This window comes from Erinaceus europaeus, chromosome 1, assembly GCF_950295315.1.
Source record: "Erinaceus europaeus chromosome 1, mEriEur2.1, whole genome shotgun sequence".
In the NCBI taxonomy this organism is placed as follows: Eukaryota; Metazoa; Chordata; class Mammalia; order Eulipotyphla; family Erinaceidae; genus Erinaceus; species Erinaceus europaeus.
Window position 1 is genome coordinate 196,547,877 of NC_080162.1, and position 18,278 is coordinate 196,566,154.

The window sequence follows — 18,278 nt, forward strand, 5'->3', positions numbered from 1 at the left end:
GAGGCTCTAAGGTTATAGGTTCAATCTCTAGCACCACCATAAACCAGAGCTGAGCATTGCTCTGATCATTCTCACTGTGTATCTCTCTGTATCTTTCTCTCTCACTAAAATAAACTAAAATATCAAAAAAAAAAAAAGAAAAAAAATTCTCTGTAGAGACCATGTCACAGCATATTTTCTGGTCTGAGGTTTTAAATTACCCAGGTCATATCAAGCTATGTGGAAAGTGTTAGGGTCTGCTTCCCACCCAATCACATGTAATCAAGCAATGCAAATGTGAGGGAAATCAAACAGAGCTCCAAGTCAAAGGGGAATAGAATAGATATATCTGTTCAGCACATACTATGTCAGGCATCTTATAATGAAGCCCATTCCATATTGATTTTTGAAGGTACATTCTCTTCACTTGCAAATATGTCTTCTCAGCGGGATGGAGACTGGCACCAGCAGCACTTCTGAGAGTTACATTAACACATGCCCACCCATGCAAATTTCCATCTGGGTTTGACTCATTGGGTAGAAACAACAGGTCTACCACTGTGGATGTAACTAAATACAGCACAGGGAGTTACAGCGATGGAGAGATGCTTTTCAGTTTTCCATCAGTTTCGCGACATCTTTTTTTAATATTTATTTATGTATTCCCTTTTGTTGTCCTTGTTGTTTTATTGTTATAGTTATTACTGATGTTGTTGTTGTTGGATAGGACAGAGAGAAATGGAGAGAGGAGGGAAGATAGAGAGGGGGAGAGAAAGATAGACATCTGCAGACCTGTTTCACCACCTGTGAAGTGACGCCCCTGCAGGTGGGGAGCCTGGGTCTTGGGTCTTAAACCAGGATCCTTACAGAGGTTCTTGCGCATTGTGCCACCTGTGCTTAACCCTCTGTGCTACTGCCCAACTCCCTGCAACATCTTTTTTTATGCTAAGTATCTCCAACTAAGCTCATTATGTTGCTGACTTGAGTTTTTGTTTTTTTTATGAAACAGATTTAATGAATAGAAATATTTGTGTATAGATTTTCTGTTGTTGTTGTTGATGTGTAAAAAATATGATAGCCTCTCCAGCATTTGCTGCTATTACCTTTTCTGATGTATGACATTCTCATAGGAGTGAAGTGGTATCTCATTGTTGTCTTTATTTGGATTTCTCTGACAATCAGAGACTTGGAGCATTTTTTCATGTGTTTCTCAGCCTTTTGGATCTCTTCTGTGGTCAATATTCTGTCCAAGTCCTCCCCCCATTTTTGGATGGGGTTATTTGTTGTCTTGTTGTTGAGTTTGGTGAGCTCTTTATATATAGTGGTTATTAAACTCTTGTATGATGTATAGCATGTAAAGATCTTCTCCCATTCTGTGAGGGGTCTCTTGATTTGGTTAGTGGTTTCTTTTGCTGTGAAGAAGCTTTTTAATTTTATGTAGTCCCATAGGTTTATACTTGCCTTAGTCTTCTTTATAATTGGATTCGTTTCATTGAAGATGTCTTTAAAGTTTATGCGGAAAAGAGTGCTGCCAATATTTTCTTCTAAGTATCTGATAGTTTGTGGTCTAACATCCAAGTCCTTGATCCACTTGGAATTTACTTTTGTATTTGGTGAAATACGGTGGTTCAGTTTCATTCTTCTGCATGTTTCAACCCATTGTTTCCAACACCATTTGTTGAAGAGACTCTGCTTTCCCCATGTAATAGTCTGAGCCCCTTTGTCAAAGATTAGATGTCCATAGGTATGGGGGCTCACTTCTGGGCTCTCAATTCTATTCCACTGGTCAGTGTGTCTATTCATGTTCCAGTGCCAAGCAGTTTTGATGACAACGGCCCTATAATACAATTTGAGATCTGGGAGTGTGATGCCTCCGGTTCTGTTCTTTTTTCTCAAGATTGTTTTGGCAATTCTAGGTCTTTTCTGGTTCCAGATAGACATTTGTAGCATTTTTTTCTATTCTCCTAAAAAATGTGCTTGGGATCTTGATGGGGATAGCATTAAATTTGTAGATGGCTCTGGGTAGTATATTCATTTTGATGATGTTAATTCTTCCTACTCATGAACATGGAATATCTTTCCACTTCTTTGTGTCTTTTTCAATTTCCTTGAGTAGTGACTCACAATTTTCAGTATACAAGTCTTTCACTTCTTTGGTTAGGTTTACTCCTAGATATTTTATTGTTTTTGTTGCTATAGTAAAAGGAATTGATTTCTGGATTTCAATTTCTTCTAGCTTAGTGTTTGCATAGAGGAATGCCACTGACTTTTGAATGTTAATTTTGTAGCCTGACACCTTACTGTATTGCCTAATGATTTCCAAAAGCTTCTTGCTGGATTCCTTAGGTTTTTCTATGTATACTATCATGTCATCTGCAAATAAGGAGAGTTTGACTTCTTCTCTTCCAATCTGTATCCCTTTAATTCCTTGTTCCTGCCTGACTGCTATGGCAAGAACTTCCAACACTATGTTGAATAGTAATGGTGATAGTGGGCAGCCCTGTCTAGTACCTGATCTGAGGGGAAATGCTTCCAGTTTTTCACCATTGAGTATGATGTTGGCTGTAGGTTTGCTATATAAAGACTCCACTATCTTCAGGAATTTTCCATCTATTCCCATTTTTTATAGTGTTTTGATCATAAAGTGATGTTGGATTTTGTCAAAGGCTTTCTCTGAATCTATTGATATGATCATGTGGTTTTTGGTCTTGCTTTTGTTGATGTGGTGGATCACATTGATTGATTTACATATATTAAACCAACCTTGCATGCCTGGGATAAACCCCACTTGGTCATGATGAACAATCTTTTTAATATACTGCTGTATCCGGTTGGCTAGAATTTTGTTCAGTATTTTAGCATCTATATTCATCAGAGATATTGGTCTGTAGTTTTCTTTTTTGGTTGTGTCCCTGTCTGCTTTTGGTATCAGAGTGATGTTGGCTTCATAGAAGCTGGCAGGGAGTATTCCAGTGTCTTCAATCTTCTGGAAAACTTTTAAAAGTAGAGGTATTAGTTCTTCTTTGAAGGTTTTGTAGAATTCATTTGTAAAACCATCTGGTCCAGGACTTTTATTTTTGGGGAGGTTTTTGATAACTGTTTCAATTTCATTGGCTGTGATGGGCCTGTTCATGTTATCCACTTCCTCTTTACTTAGTTTTGGAAGTTGGTAGGTATCTAGGAAATCATCCATTTCTTCCAGGTTTTCTAGCTTGGTGGCATATAGTTGTTCATAGTAGCCTCGCATGATATGTTTAATTTCTGCGGTGTCTGTTGTGATATCTCCTCTTTCATTTACTATCCGATTTATTTGGGTCTTCTCCATTTATATCCTAAAGAATCCAACATATCCATCCAAAAATATCTGTGTACACATATGTTCTTGGCAGCACAATTTGTAATAGCCAAAACCTGGAAGCAACTCAGGTGTCCAACAACAGATGAGTGGCTGAGCAAGTTGTAGTATATATACACAATGGAATACTACTCAGCTATAAAAAATGGTGACTTCACCATTTTCAGCCGATCTTGGATGGACCTTGAAAAAATCATGTTGAGTGAAATAAGTCAGAAACAGAAGGATGAATATGGGATGATCTCACTCTCAGGTCGGAGTTGAAAAACAAGATCAGAAAGAAAACACAAGTAGAACCTGAACTGGAATTGGCATATCGCACCAAAGTAAAAGACTCTGGGGTGGGTGGGTGGGAAGAATACAGGTCCAAGAAGGATTCAGAGGACCTAGTGGGGGTTGATTGTTATATGGGAAACTGGGGAATATTATACATGTACAAACTATTGTACTTACTGTTGAATGTAAAACATTAATTCCCCAATAAAAAATAAATAAATAAAAACAATTAAAAAAAAAGAAAGAAAAATAAGAACAGAAGGGAAAACACAGAGCAGAACTTGGACTGGAGTTGGTGTATTGCTCCAAAGTAAAAGACTCTGGGGGTCGGGGGGAGGGTTCAGGCCTTGGAACATAATGGCAGAGGAGGATCTAGCGGGGATTGAATGGAAATATGGGAAACTGAGAAATAGTATAGATGTACAAACTATTGTATTTTATTGTTGACTGTAAACCATTAATCACCCAATAAAGAAATTAAAAAAAATATGATAGCAAAAAAATATGATAGCAAAAATAATGTCCATCATTTCTTGAAGCCAAATATTGCTGTAAACATTGTTTTTTTATGTCAACTTTAAGAGACAAGGAGTGTTTCATGTTCAAATGAGAAAATGAAAGTTCAGATGATTTCAGTGGCCGTAAGATAGCACAACAAACATTGTTACTGTTGTAAATTTTGCTGTAGCTTTGTTTTATTTTGGCTTTTATGGCAATGAAAAAACTAGAAGCAGAGTTATAGTTTTTATTTAGTTGTTGTTGTTCAGAATGCTACACAGAATGCTCTGTGTTCAAAGGACATATATTTATTTAACGTTTCATTTTTACCTCCACTTCATAAGAGAATTACCCCCAGAAGACTAATTATGATAGGTTTATTCAGTGCAGTATCTCTGAGAAATATGTTGTGTAAGTTTTCTGAAGGCTGAACAGTTTGAATCTGACATAATAGTGACTTCTTTGAGAATTTTTCCATTTTCCCAGTTATATACTGTGGGTTTTAGATTTTCCTCAGTTGAAAGAATTGAGTGGTGGAGGTAGTAATAAGAGTTCAAAGCCATTGTGTACTAATAAAGGATTTAAAAAACTGACCCCCCCCCCGGACCAAGTAAAATGATTCATTGATACAGTGCACGTGTTTATTACACAAGCAACTAGATTCAAGCTCAGCCTCCACCATTTTTGATGGAAGCTTAGGTCTCATGGTGTCTGCCCTCTCTGTTTGTCTTGCTTTTTATCTAAAAAATTGACTAGGAGAGGTGAAGGCTCAGTGACGATAGCAGAAATTTATTTTCCGCATTTGTGACTTTCACAGTTGTAAATATTGCTATCAAGGTCAATATCAAGCTACCAACTTCCAGTCAAAGGTCTTGAAGTTGTGTACTGTTGACACATCATTGCGCTGTAAGGAGAAATACCACTGAAATTTAATAATTGTTTATGGAATTTTGTAGGCATTCAATTTAAAACAATTGGATTGAACAAATATTTATGAAGTGCCCACAACTCAGTTCTGCTGTTACTAGCCCAGTGTGTGTGTGAAAGAGAGAGAGAGGAAAAGTGCACATGGTGGGGAGGGGGTTCAGAAGGATACCCCAAGGGCTTTCACTAAATGCCTGTCTGTACATTTACATGAGGAAACTACCATTTTTTCATTGTTATGGGAAATGACTATAACTCAGAATTACCATTACAATTAACTGTGGTTTCCGGTGGTGTAAACTCCACATAGATTCTTCCAGCTCCTCATGGGAAGGAGAAAAGGAAGGTGATTTTTACTATAATAAACAATGAGTTATGATGATCTTATTTTGACCATAATGAGGTAATCAGATAATTATTACTGAAATATTAGCTGTTTTTTTTTTCTTTTAGAAAAGCATCATGTGCATGGGTGAGTGTGTATGTGTGTGTTGCCAATAAATATCTAACAAGTTTTTTTCGTGTGTGTGATGGGTGGATACTTACAGAAAATGTAAGTCTGTAAGTGTAGTCATCTCCATTTTTTTTTAATTTAAGAAAGGATTAATTGACAAAAACCATAGGGTAGGAGGGGTACAACTCCACACAATTCCCACCACCCAATCTCCATATCCCACCCCCTCCCCTGATAGCTTTCCCATTCTCCATCCCTCTGGGAGCATGGACCCACGGTCATTGTGGGTTGCAGAAGGTAGAAGGTCTGGCTTCTGTAATTGCTTCCCCGCTGAACATGGGCGTTGACTGGTCAGTCCGTACTCCCTATCTGCCTCTCTCTTTCCCTTTATGGTGAGTCTCTGGGGAAGCTGAGCTCCAGGACACATTGGTGGGGTCTTCAATCCAGGGAAGCCTGGCCAGCATCCTGGCATCTGGAACCTGCTGACTGAAAAGAGAGTTAACATACGAAGCCAAACAAATTGTTGAGCAATCATGGACCCAAAGCTTGGAATAGTGGAGAGGAAGTGTTAGGGAGGTACTCACTGCAAACTCTAGTGTACTACTGCTTTCAAGTATATATTTTGCAGTAGTTTATAGATATGTGTGAAGATATGCTCTCTCTCACAGAAACTGGTGTATATCTAGGTTTTGGGACTTTGTTAGAAAGTGAACCACCTGAGATGAAATCAGAGTATACTATGAAAGGAAAGGTCTCACCCGAGTAATGAAACTGAAGGGTTGTCATTACACATGTGAAGTCTCTGGACACAGTCTGAAGTGAAGCATATTGAGGTGGCAATCGTTGCGTTGGTTAGGTTGTGATCAGCAGATGCAATATTATTTGATATGGATTGGGAGAGGCATACGGGAAAGTGGGCGCTATCCAAGGGTTCCAGGACTGGGGGAAGTAGGGACTCTATAGTGGAGATGTGAGGTTCCTGCTGTCTTAGGGTTCCAAAAGACAATCGATAGTTAATGTTATCATCATATTATTTGGTAATTGGGTTAACTTTGAAAAGTCCTTTTGTTAGGGTTTGCTATACAGTACCCCTTATCTTGTATATAGCTGTGTATGTATCTGATCTACTTGGTCTAGGCTTTTGAGAGAGTCCGCATATCAAATACACAGCCTATATATTAAAAAGATTCAGTTTGTGTTTTGAAAAACTTTGAGACATACAATTGATTTTCCCCCTCTCAAATTAATTAATTAACTAGTGATTTATATGTCTACATTTTGCTAGGAGTGTACATAAACACCATTCCCACCACCAAAAGACTGTGACCCATCCCTTCCACCCACTCCCACCCCCCACTGGCCCAGGAAGCTGCGTGTCTACCCCTCACCACAGGGTTTTTACTTTGATGCCCTACTTACAATTTGGTCAGGTCCTGCTTTTAGTTTCCCTTTCAGATCTTCTTACTCAACTTCTGTTGATGAATGGGATCATCCCATACTCATCTTTATCTTTCTGACTTAGCTCACTTAACATAATTCCTTCTAGCTCTGTCCAAGATGGGTCAGAGAAGGTGGGTTCATTGTTTTTGATAGCTGCATAGTATTCCATTGTATATATATATATACCACAGCTTTCTCAGCCACTCATCTGTTGTTAGGCACCTGGGTTGCTTCCAGGTTTTAGCTGTTATGAATTGTGCTGCTATGAACATAGGAGTAAACACCTCTTTTTGGTTGTGTGTTATGGAGTCCTGGGGTATAACCCCAGGAGAGGAATTACTGGATCATATGGAAGGTCCATGTCTAGCCTTCTGAGAGTTTTCCAGACTGCTCTCCACAGAGGCTGTACCAATTTACATTCCCACCAGCAATGTAAAAGGGTTCCTCTGTCCCCACAACCTCTCCAGCATTTGTTGCTGCTATCCTTTTTGAAGTATGTCATTCTTACAGGAGTGAGATGGTATCTTAGTGTTGTCTTAATTTGCATTTCTCTAACAATCAGTGACCTAGAGCAGTTTTTCATATGTTTGTTAGCCTTTTGGATCTCATCTGTAGTGAATGTTTTGTTCATATCCTCTGCCCATTTTTGGATGGGGTCATTTGTTTTTTTGGTGCTAAGTTTACTGAGCTCTTTATATATTTTGGTGATTAGTTTCTTGTCTGATGAGGGGTCTCTTTGTTTGTTTCATAGTTTCTTTGGATGTTCAGAAGCTTTTCAATTTGATGTAGTCCCATTGGTTTGTTTCTGCTTTAGTCTTCCTTGCAATTGGGTTTGATTCATCAAAGATGTCATTGAGGTATAGGTTGGAAAGTGTTTTACCAATGTTTTCCTCTAAGTATTTGATTGTTTCTGGTCTGACATCTAGGTCTTTGATCCATTTGGAGTTGATTTTTGTTTCTGGTGAGATAAAGTGGTTCAATTTCATTCTTCTGCATGTTACAACCAGTTTTCCCAGCACCATTTATTGAAGAGAGCCTCCTTTTTCCATTTAATCCTTTGGGCCCCCTTATCAAAGATTAGATGTCCATAGGTATGGAGATTTATTTCTGGGCTTTCAATTCTGTTCCACTGGTCTGTGTGCCTATTTTTTGTTCCAGTACCATGCTGTTTTGATGATGATGGCTTTGTAATATAGTTTAAGGTCTGCGAGTGTGATGCCTCCATTTCTGTTTCTTTTCCTCAAGATGGTTTTGGCAATTCTAGGTGTTTTCAGTTTCCAGATAAATGATTATAGTATCTCCATTTTTTTTACTTTCTGATTTTTCAGAACACCAAAGGATTTCTTGCAGGTAAAGCTTCTGCTGTTTCCCCATGGAGTTACAGAGTTTGGTGAACTGGGTGATGGTGCAACCTATTTAGTGCACATAGTACTATGCATAAGAATATATGCAAAGACTCAGGTTCAAGCCCCCACCCCCCACCTCCAAGTTGACTTTTCCAGATAGATGACAGATAATTAGATAGCTAGATAGAAAGATAGATAGACAGACAGACAGACACAGAAGAAACTTTTTCTGCTTCATAAGCGGGAAACAGGTCTGCAGGTGTCTCACCTTTTTCCTTCTCTATCTTCCCTCTCCTCTCAATTTCTGTCCTATCAAGAAAAAAAAAGGTCCAACAGGAATAGTGGATTCTTAGTGTTGTCACAAAAGCGCAGTGTTAACCCTGGAGGCAAAATAAAGAAATGAAGTTGAAGTTCCATTCCAGGATATCAATGGGTCTCCTCTGACAGGTTAAACTAGCTATAGGTGACTAGGATTCTAGACTGCTCTCGGTATCATGCTGGTGAAGGACTGGTAGGGACAGTGTGATGGCTCATTATCCCAGACTATATAACTAAAAACCAAAAGACTTCATGGGACTGGGGGTGGGTGGGGGGCAGGCTGCTTGTAGCAGCTTAAGACAAACAAAGTTTATTACATGGCGGTACGGCAGTACGGAATGATATATTTTAGGTACAGCAAGATAGGCAAATATAGGCCATTACAGTAAGAGTAAGCCAGGCCCATGGATGCATAAGTTACCAAAGTTAAATCCCATGTGTTATCTCCCTGGATAGGCAGCATGGCAGAGGCCCTGGGAGAGCCCAAGAAGAGAAGGAGCAGTGGGACGGGGCAGGGGCTGATGTCTGACCTCCTGGAAGTTAAATAACTTGACTTATGTGTGCTAACTGTGTTCTCAGGTCAGCCTCAGCTGTATGCTGTCAAGTACCACAGTCCTATTCAATAGTAGTGTCACAACAATCAGCAAGCAAACTTATGCTATAGATGTATAACCATAAAATAAATTGTTTTGAACTTCTCATCATTTGCGATGTGCTTTTGTCATAACTAGATTTACACTGCTCCAAGTTGACTTTTTCAGATAGATGACAGATAAATAGATAGCTAGAAAGATAGATAGATAGACAGACAGACAGACAGACAGACAGACACAGAAGAAGCTTTCCCAATTGCTGTAATACTCCTACGTAGTACTGTAGTCCTTGGGGGCTCAAACTTGGCTTGTATGCAAGAGAAAACAGTACCTCCTCCCTAAGGAGCTATCTCAGAGGCCTTGATTTGTGAGTGCTTCTATAGTTTTTATAAAGACTTCGTGTATACAAGTAGTGCCTTTTTCTTGTCAACTATCTCCTCAACCCCAGGAGAGAAGACTGGGGCAGTGGCACACCTGATAGAACACACATTATCGTAATAAGTGACCAGGTTCAAGCCCTTGGCCTTGCCAGTGGGAAGCTTCAGAAGTGGTGAAGCAGTACTGCAGTTGTGTTTTCCATTTCCCTCTCAGCTTGTCTGCCCATATAAGACTGCCAGAAGTACTGATTTTATTGTGCTGGCACCAAGTCCCAATGATAATTCTAGTGGCAATAAAATATACAATACATTAAAAAATTAAATGTTTTTACCACACACAGATGTTTTCCCTAGTTTTGATGTGATGTGGGGCCCATATTCAGCTTAGGAGCCTATGTGACCTCTGCGTATCTGTAGATCTGAGCTCCCATTCTGTGGTCATGAGTAGGGACGTTCCAAGCTGCCCCAATTTCAGGAACCATCATCCTCAGGTGGAAGATAGAGTATGTTGTCCAACATCCTCTACCATTGTTGATCCCTGTTGAGGAAAAGGTCCTATGGGGGCCCACAAAGGGGTCTATTGTGTTCTTCCAGATAGAGATGACTGGTAACAATGGAGAGATTGATTTATTTGAGGTCTAGGCCCATCATATCTGTTTGGGAATCTCAGGACTCCCCGGCTAGGGTTCCAGCTGATGGGGTGGCCTGATAGTGACTAAAGAGTCATCGTTGAAGTATGCCAGTCTCTTGCCCTTATTCAGCTTTTGCAGTCATTACTGTGATAAGTTTAGCTTTGGAGTGAGTGAGGGAAATGTCATAGGAAGTAGGTGAGGAGGGTATCTAGGTCTAAGTAGAAACTATTTCATTAGGTACTTTATGGTGTCTTTTTAGGTCTTTCTACTTGTTTGCTTAATTTATTGGCTCACTGAAAACTATTGTGTACCTTTACTAATATATATATATATATATATATATATATATATATATATATGGTATATATTTTGCCCTAATTTGTGGATACATGTGAACATATGCCTTATCACATGGGACTTGATATATATATATATATATATATAGTTTTTGAGGCTTTATTAGGAAGTGAACCATCCAAAATGTAATTAAGGAGATCTATGAGAAAGGAAAGGTCTCAACTGAGCAATGATGCTGAAGGGTTGGCATTCCATGCCTGACATCTCTGGACACAGCCTGAAGTGAAGCATGCTGAGGTGGTACTCATTGCTTTGATTAGGTTGGGATCTGCAGATGCAGTATCAGTTGGTATGAATTGAGAGAAACATGCAGGAAAGTGAGCCCCACCCTAGAGGTTTCAGGATTGGTGGAAATATGGGCTTGATAGAGGAAACAGTAAGTTTCTGCATGCCACTTGTGAACAGAAGTTGAGAAAGAAGAACAGAAAGGAAAACTCAAAGCAGGTTTGCACTGAGTTTGGAGTAGAGCACCAAAGTAAGAATCTCTGGGTGGAGGGTGAGGGTAGATGTTCAGCTTCACTGGGGTTGTGGGGTGGGGGTGGTATGGGATGGGACACAGTCTTTTGGTGGTGGGAATGGTGTTTATGTACACTCCTTTTAATTTATAGTCATATAAATCACTATTTAATTAATATGAGATGGGAAAAATTGATTGAATGTCTTTTTAATGCACAGACCATAGGCTGAGTCTGTGAAATGTTGACTCTTCTAAAATCTTACACCAGGAGAATAGAAACCTCCAGTGGCATTAATTTATATGACATATGTATATATGTATATAATCAAAGGAAATAAATCATGGTGAGGTCAAATACAGAAAATGCTAACAGTGGGATTTTCAAAGTTAACCCAATTGAGAAATAATCTGATTACGGCAATAACTGTCCATTGCCTTCTTAAAACCTAGGACATCAGTTTTTACAAAATATATTTTAGAGTTCACTTGAGAAATTTTCAGTGACAATCTTCTTTATTAGTGATTTAATAATAATTAACAATATTGTAGTATAAGAGGGTTACAATTCCATACAGTTCCTTCCTCCAGAATTCTACATCCCATTCCTTCCATTGGAAGTTTCCTTTTTTTTTTTTTTTTTTTTAATCTCTTGAGGGGTAGAGGCCAAAGTGCTTTATTTGGTGCAGAAGGTGAAAGGTCTGACTTCTGTAATTGCTTCTCCATTGAAGATGGATGTTGGCAGTTCAGCCCATACTCCCAGACTGTCTTTGTCTTTCTCTAGTGGGTGTGGCTCTGGGGAGGTAAGGTTCTGGGATACATTGGTGAGGTCATCTGCCTAGGGAAGTGACAATGGCATCATAGTAGTCTTTTCAACTTGGTGGCTGAAAAGTTAGATATAAAACAGGACAACTTGTTTAATAATCAGGAACCTAAAAGTAAGAATAGGACAGATAGAACTAAGGATCTTCATGTGGAAAGAAAGTAGGAAGTCTATTTTAAGTCTATTCCAAGGGGCCTGTTTCCAGTAATTTTTGCTTGGGCTTGACAGCTATAACATGCAGGTGGGCTGAAAGTATTGTCTTACAAGTTGGTGTCAGAGTTGAGAATAGGACTAGAAAGCTACATTAGGGCAAGTAGTACCTCCTATATATGAGGAAAGTACATAAATATCATTAACTGTAACTCCCATGGATCTGACATAGGGCTCATATCTATTCATATTTAGCACAGGAGCCTGTGTGACCTATGCATCCCTGTCAGTCAGTCTGATCTTGCATCCCATGGTCACAGCTAGCAACATTTTGGGCTACACTCATATCAAAACAAGTGAGGTAGATTGACACAGCTTCCTTTCCAAGAGTGGGGGAGTTCCTGCCATTGCTGTTCTACATTGAAAGCAAGGTCCTGTAGAGGACCACTAATGAGCTTATGATGATGTTTCAGATGGAAGTGACCAACGATGGTGGAGAGAGGTGTACGTCCATCATATCTATGTGGAAACCCCAAGATTCCCTGACTAGGGCCCCAAATGATGGAGTGTCCTGGTAGTGACAAAAGAGACCAATATTAAAGTGTGCTAGTCTTTTGCCCTTAATCACCTTTTGTAGTTCTTACTTCATCTGAGACTTAAAGTGGTTGTGGAAGTCTTTTTTTTATTTAAAGAAGAAGCCTTTGTTTCTCACAGTGTAGTATTTCATTGTGTATCTGTACCACAACTTCTTCTTTTTTTGATATTTATTTATTCATTCTCTTTTGTTGCCCTTGTTATTTTATTGTTGTAGTTATTATTGATGTCGTCCTTGTTGGACAGGACAGAGAGAAATGGAGAGAGGAGGGGAAGACAGAGAGGGGGAGAGAAAGACAGACACCTGCAGACCTGCTTCACCACTTGTAAAGCGACTCCCGTGCAGGTGGGGAGCTGGGGGCTCTAACTGGGATCCTTATGCGGGTCCTTGCACTTGGCACCATCTGTGTTTAACCCGCTGTGCTATCGCCTGATTCCCTGTGGGAGGTCTTAAAGAAGCTTTACTAAGTGGCCCAGTTTTGGAGAGAAACAAAGACAGAAAAACCTTTCTCCAAGCAGGTGAAACTTGGGTCCTGAGATCATTTTTGATTTGCCAACTGTCAGCAACTGTCCAGGAAACACTTGTAGTGTAAGCCATTAACCCTCCAATAAAATGATTCATAAAAGAAGATACCTGCATGCTTGTTTACTAGTACAGGAACAAGGAGGAGATTTTTAAAAAAAGGTGTGTATTTTGGTAGTGTAATAAATTTCTGCATATTTTGTGGTTTTAAATAACAAAGCACAGACTAATGATTTTAGAGGTCAAAGGTCTGATATTGTCTTAGAGTTAAAATCAAGGTATTGTTTGCAATATATTCCTTTGTGGAGAGGCTAAAGGATAATTCCTTATTATTTATTTATTTATTTATTTATTTTTATTACTGATTTACAAGATTATAATATAATACGAGTGTAGTTCTGAACCACTCCCACCACCAAATTTCTGTCCCCCCAGCGCCACCACCCCAACAAGCTCTTCCAAGTTTTTAGACAGGGGTTGGTATATGTGTGTGTGTGTATAATATATATAGTTCTTGTGTCTCTATTCTCTATATTTCAAATGTAAGTGAAATCATCTGGTAGCTGTATTTCACTTCTTTTCTTACTTCACTAAGCATGATCACCTCTAGTTCCATAACAGGATATAATATTTTTGTAAATGTTTATGCTTATCTTTTAAGTCTGTATTTACTTATCATTAGAGACAGAGAGAAATTGAGTGGGGAGAGGAAGATAGTGAGAGGGAGAGAGAGAGAGAGAGACACCTGCAGCTTTGCTTCACCACTCTGAAGCTTTCCCCTGCAGGTATGGATAAGGGAATTAAACCGGGGTCCTTATGAAAGGATGTAATCTTTTATAAGTGCTTAGTAGTATTCCACTGAATATATGCCTAATAAGTTCTTTTCTGTATTGATAAAAACACAAATTAGTCATTTTCATTTTGTCATTGAGGTTATTTTTTTCAAGGCATTTTTAATAGTTTCGTTCCTCCCTCCCTCCCTCCCTTCTTTCTCTTTCTTTCTTTCCTTCCTTCCTTCCTTCCTTCCTTCCTTCCTTCCTTCCTTCCTTCCTTCCTTCCTTCCTTCCTTTCTCTCTTCCTTTATTTGTTTTCATTAACCAGCACTTTTACTGGCGCTTAATACCTTAATATGCTCAAAAAATTCTCCCTTCTTGACAGCTATACTTTACTTTTGTCTCTTTCTGTTCTTTATTTTTATTAGATAAGATAGAGAAGAATTCCTTGGCTACTGGTACTTTTCACCTTCAAAGCCAGCAATAGCTTAGTGAGTTTTGCTCATATTGTGTTAATCAGTTTCCTTTATTTGACTCATCCTTATATTTATAAATATACTTGTGGCTATTCTGGGCTCACCCAGGTAATCTGGAATCATTTCCTAATTTTAAGGCTAACTGGTTAGCCATCTAAATAATGATTGTAACCATTATTATTGTTGTTGTTGTTATTGTAATTATTGTTTTGCCACATATGTTTACAGATTCTGAATATTAGGATGCTGGTATCTTTGGAGAGAACATTTTTCTGGAAGCGCAGTGGTGGTGTACCTGTTTGAGTGCACATATTACAGCGCACAAAGACCCATGTTTGAGTCTCTGGTCCCCACCTATAGGGGGAAGCTTTCTGAGTGGTGAAGTAGTGCTGCAGATGTCTCTCTGTCTCTCTCCCTATCTCACTATACCCTCTCAATTTCTGGCTGTCTCTATATAATAAATAAATATTGAAAAAGGAACGAAGAAAGAAAGGAAGAGAGAAAGAAAGAAGACATTATTCTGCTACATTAAATGAGGACCATGGTTTAGGGCTACTTCTACAGTAAGAAGTCAGTAAAGGACTTATTATTTTCCAAATTAAATTTTGTGCTAATTTAAACTACTTGAAAATGTCAGCACACCATTTGACATGTTCAACCTCCTGGTCTTAGATTCTATTTCTTTTGTCTGAAACCTGTTCCCCACTTTCTCCTATTCTGTACTCGTTCTCCAAGAACTTGAGTGAAATTCCCCACTCTTGGACGACCTCAGCTGAAGGAAAGTAGCAAGAATGTTCTTAAAGGGCATCTGCATCTGTTGATGAAATGATGTCATCCTTGGCAGTTTATCAACATAACTTGGGGCTGGGAGTTGGTGCACCTGGTTAAGTGTACACACACACACACACACACACACACCAACATAACTTATTGATTATGTGGACCTGCACAAAATCTTTTAACTTCAAAGGCTAGTTTTCTCACTTTGAGATGGATATTTTGTTAATTTTTTATTTGTGTCTCACATATTTCCTGTAGATTGGACAGGATACCATATTTGTATATCATGTTGACTTGTGATTTATGAAATTCATGATCTGGGAGAAACTTTGGGTTTCTCCCAAATTGACAAATAAATCACTAATGGCGTTTAAACATTTTGTTTAACTAGGGCAGAGTAAAAATAAGTCAAACTAATTGAAACATTCTTCCAGCATGCCTATAAATACTTGCAGTTCAAGATGTGGACCTTTTCCTTGAAGTAGATTCGGTAACATCAAGTGCTCTTATAGAACACTATTTCAGTCAGTGCTTAGAATTGGTTATAAAAAGCCTTTAATTTATGCAACAAAATGTCATTCTATGAGATGGAGTAGCCAATAAAATACATCTGGGTCTGCAGTTAGAATCCTGCCTGCCATTTGCTGGATGAATTATTATCACTATGGTTAGTAGTTAGTGATCTCTCATTTCATCTGTCTCTATCCAAATCAAAAGGGAAGCAAAAAAAAAATGAAAGAAAAGAAAACAAAATAAGCGCCAGAAGCAGTGGATTCATCATGCAGATACTGACCCCGCTGATAACCACAGTAGCAATACAAAAAAAAAAAAAGATAAAAAAGAAATAAAATAGTAAAGGAAAGACACTTTAAGTGGGAAACAAGGTTTTCCTATTTTTTCCTTTTGTCATTTTATCGAGTTTTCCATAACTGTTGATGCTCCTTAAATTTTACTTTTCATTTTTTATTGCTAGGGCTTTGTGCCAGCGTGACGAACCAAGGCTTCCAGCAGCCACTTTTTTCTCTTGTTTTTCTTTCTTTTTTCCTTTTTTTCCTTCCTTTTTTTTTTCTTTTACTTGATAGTACAGAGAAATTGATAGGAGGGGTGCAGATAGAGAGGGAGATAGAAAAAAAAATCTGTAGCACTACTTCACTCTTTAGGAAACTACCCTTTCCTGGTGGGGGCAAGGGTCTTGAACCTTGGTCCTCTTGAATCATAACTTATGTGCTCAGCTGGGTATACCATTGGCCCACTTACCATTTTTAACATGTCAAATCATAATGGTTTTCTGGTTGAACAAGAGGATAGACGACTGCTTACAAATACCCTTTTTCTTTTATTTCGAGGGATCACACATTCTCACAAAGCTTTATTTAAATTGAGTATGTAATGTGTTTTTGCCTGTTTCCAAATGCTAAGAGCTGTCTGCAGTGTAATATGACTCGTAAGGCTTTGTGATGGATACACTGGCGTCAGATGCCCTCATTGTCAGAAATGTTTTTCGTGTCACTTTTATAACCACAGCCACTTCCCTGCTACTCCATTCTCTCATCTCCCCCAGTAAGATGTACTTTGTGCTCAATTTTTACAGTTTTCTTGTTTCAGGAGTGCTATGTAAATGGCATCATCCATCTTTAGGAATCAGCTTCTCCCACTGATTATTATTATTTTTTTGTTTATGAAAAGGAAACATTGACTAAACCATATGATAAGAGGGGTATAACTCTACATAATTTCCATCACCAGAACTCCACAACCCATCCCCTCCCCTGATAGCTTTCCTGTTCTTTAACCCTCTGGGAGTCAGAAGATCAATCGAGGTTGTTGTATGTATCCATGTTTCACTCCTGTGTATTTCTGAGTAGAATTGCACAGTTCATTTAACCAGTCACTCCTGATAGAGGCATCCCTTCCATTTGGGACTATTCCAAATACAGCTGCTACATACATGGACATTTTGGGGTGGTTCGAGTTTTTATTTCTCTGTGATAAATCTCCAGGGCAGATGTGCTAGGTTGCATGACTGTTGCATGCTTAATTTTTAAAGATGCTATCCAACTATTTTACAGAATGCATGTGCCCTTTTAGAAATGTTCAGATCATCAGAGTGCCACAGAGTAAATAGCATAAAAGCCTCAACAGGAAGGTGAGTGAGCCATAGTAGACCAGTGTGTTCTGTCCATTTTACGTCCATGTGACTATTTTATTCACATCCCATTTCACAATGCAAGTGGGGAACAATTATGATGCCATATATGTTCCACAGTGTGTACAAGCAAATGGCTTATTAACTGCAAGACATGGGGATTCAAAAGATGCATCTACATCTGCAGCAAAAGAGAACAAAGCAAAAGCTTTTCTAGCAAAATGGTATCTGGCATAAGACCCTAAACTGGTGAATTTGGAAAATGAGCATGGCTTATGAAAAATAAAGGCATGGAAAAATGTTAGAACATATATCTTGAAATAGTTCCTGAGTTTAGCAGTTTAATTGTTGTGTTATTAAAAGACATGTTTTTGCTGAACATGATGCCTCTCTACTTGTATTTGCGTTTTCCACCATACATTAAATCTCTATTTTTTTTTAAATTTATTTTCCTTTTTGTTGCCCTTGTTTTTTTATTGTTGTTGTTGTTGTTGTTAATGTCATTGTTGTTGGATAGGACAGAGAGAAAGGGAGAGAGGAGGGCAAGACAGAGAGGGGGATCGAACCGGATCCTTGCGCATCGTGCCACAAGTGCTTAACCCACTGCGCCACCACTGGACTCCCTACTAAATCTCTATTTTTAATGGACTTAATTTTGACAGATGGAAAGCTAAACTCCTAAGCTATCAGTATCTGTTTTCTCCCCATTACCATCAACACCAGTTTATATGGATCGTGTATGATATCAAGTGAATTCAGTTTATTTTCTCCAGGTTGGCCTTATCCATCCCATTTCTCTGATAATTTCTCATTAATAACAAAAGATTATGTTTGTGGCCTCCAAGTTTCTTTCTTTCTTTATTTTTTTTTTTTAGTTTTTAAGATATCTATTTATTGGATAGGGACTGTCAATAATTGAGAGGGAAGGGGAAGATAGGGAAGAAGAGAGATAGAGAGAGAGGTTTTTCTACCATCTTCAGGGGTAAATCTTGGTATCTGTAGAAGTCACA

General features: G+C 38.6%; 1 protein-coding gene across 4 annotated transcripts in view; it reads left to right on the forward strand.

Annotated features, from left to right (window-relative positions):
- The window catches only part of FAM135B (family with sequence similarity 135 member B), a 348,640-nt gene that overhangs the window by 163,296 nt on the left and 167,066 nt on the right, over window positions 1-18,278 (forward strand). The window lies entirely within an intron of this gene.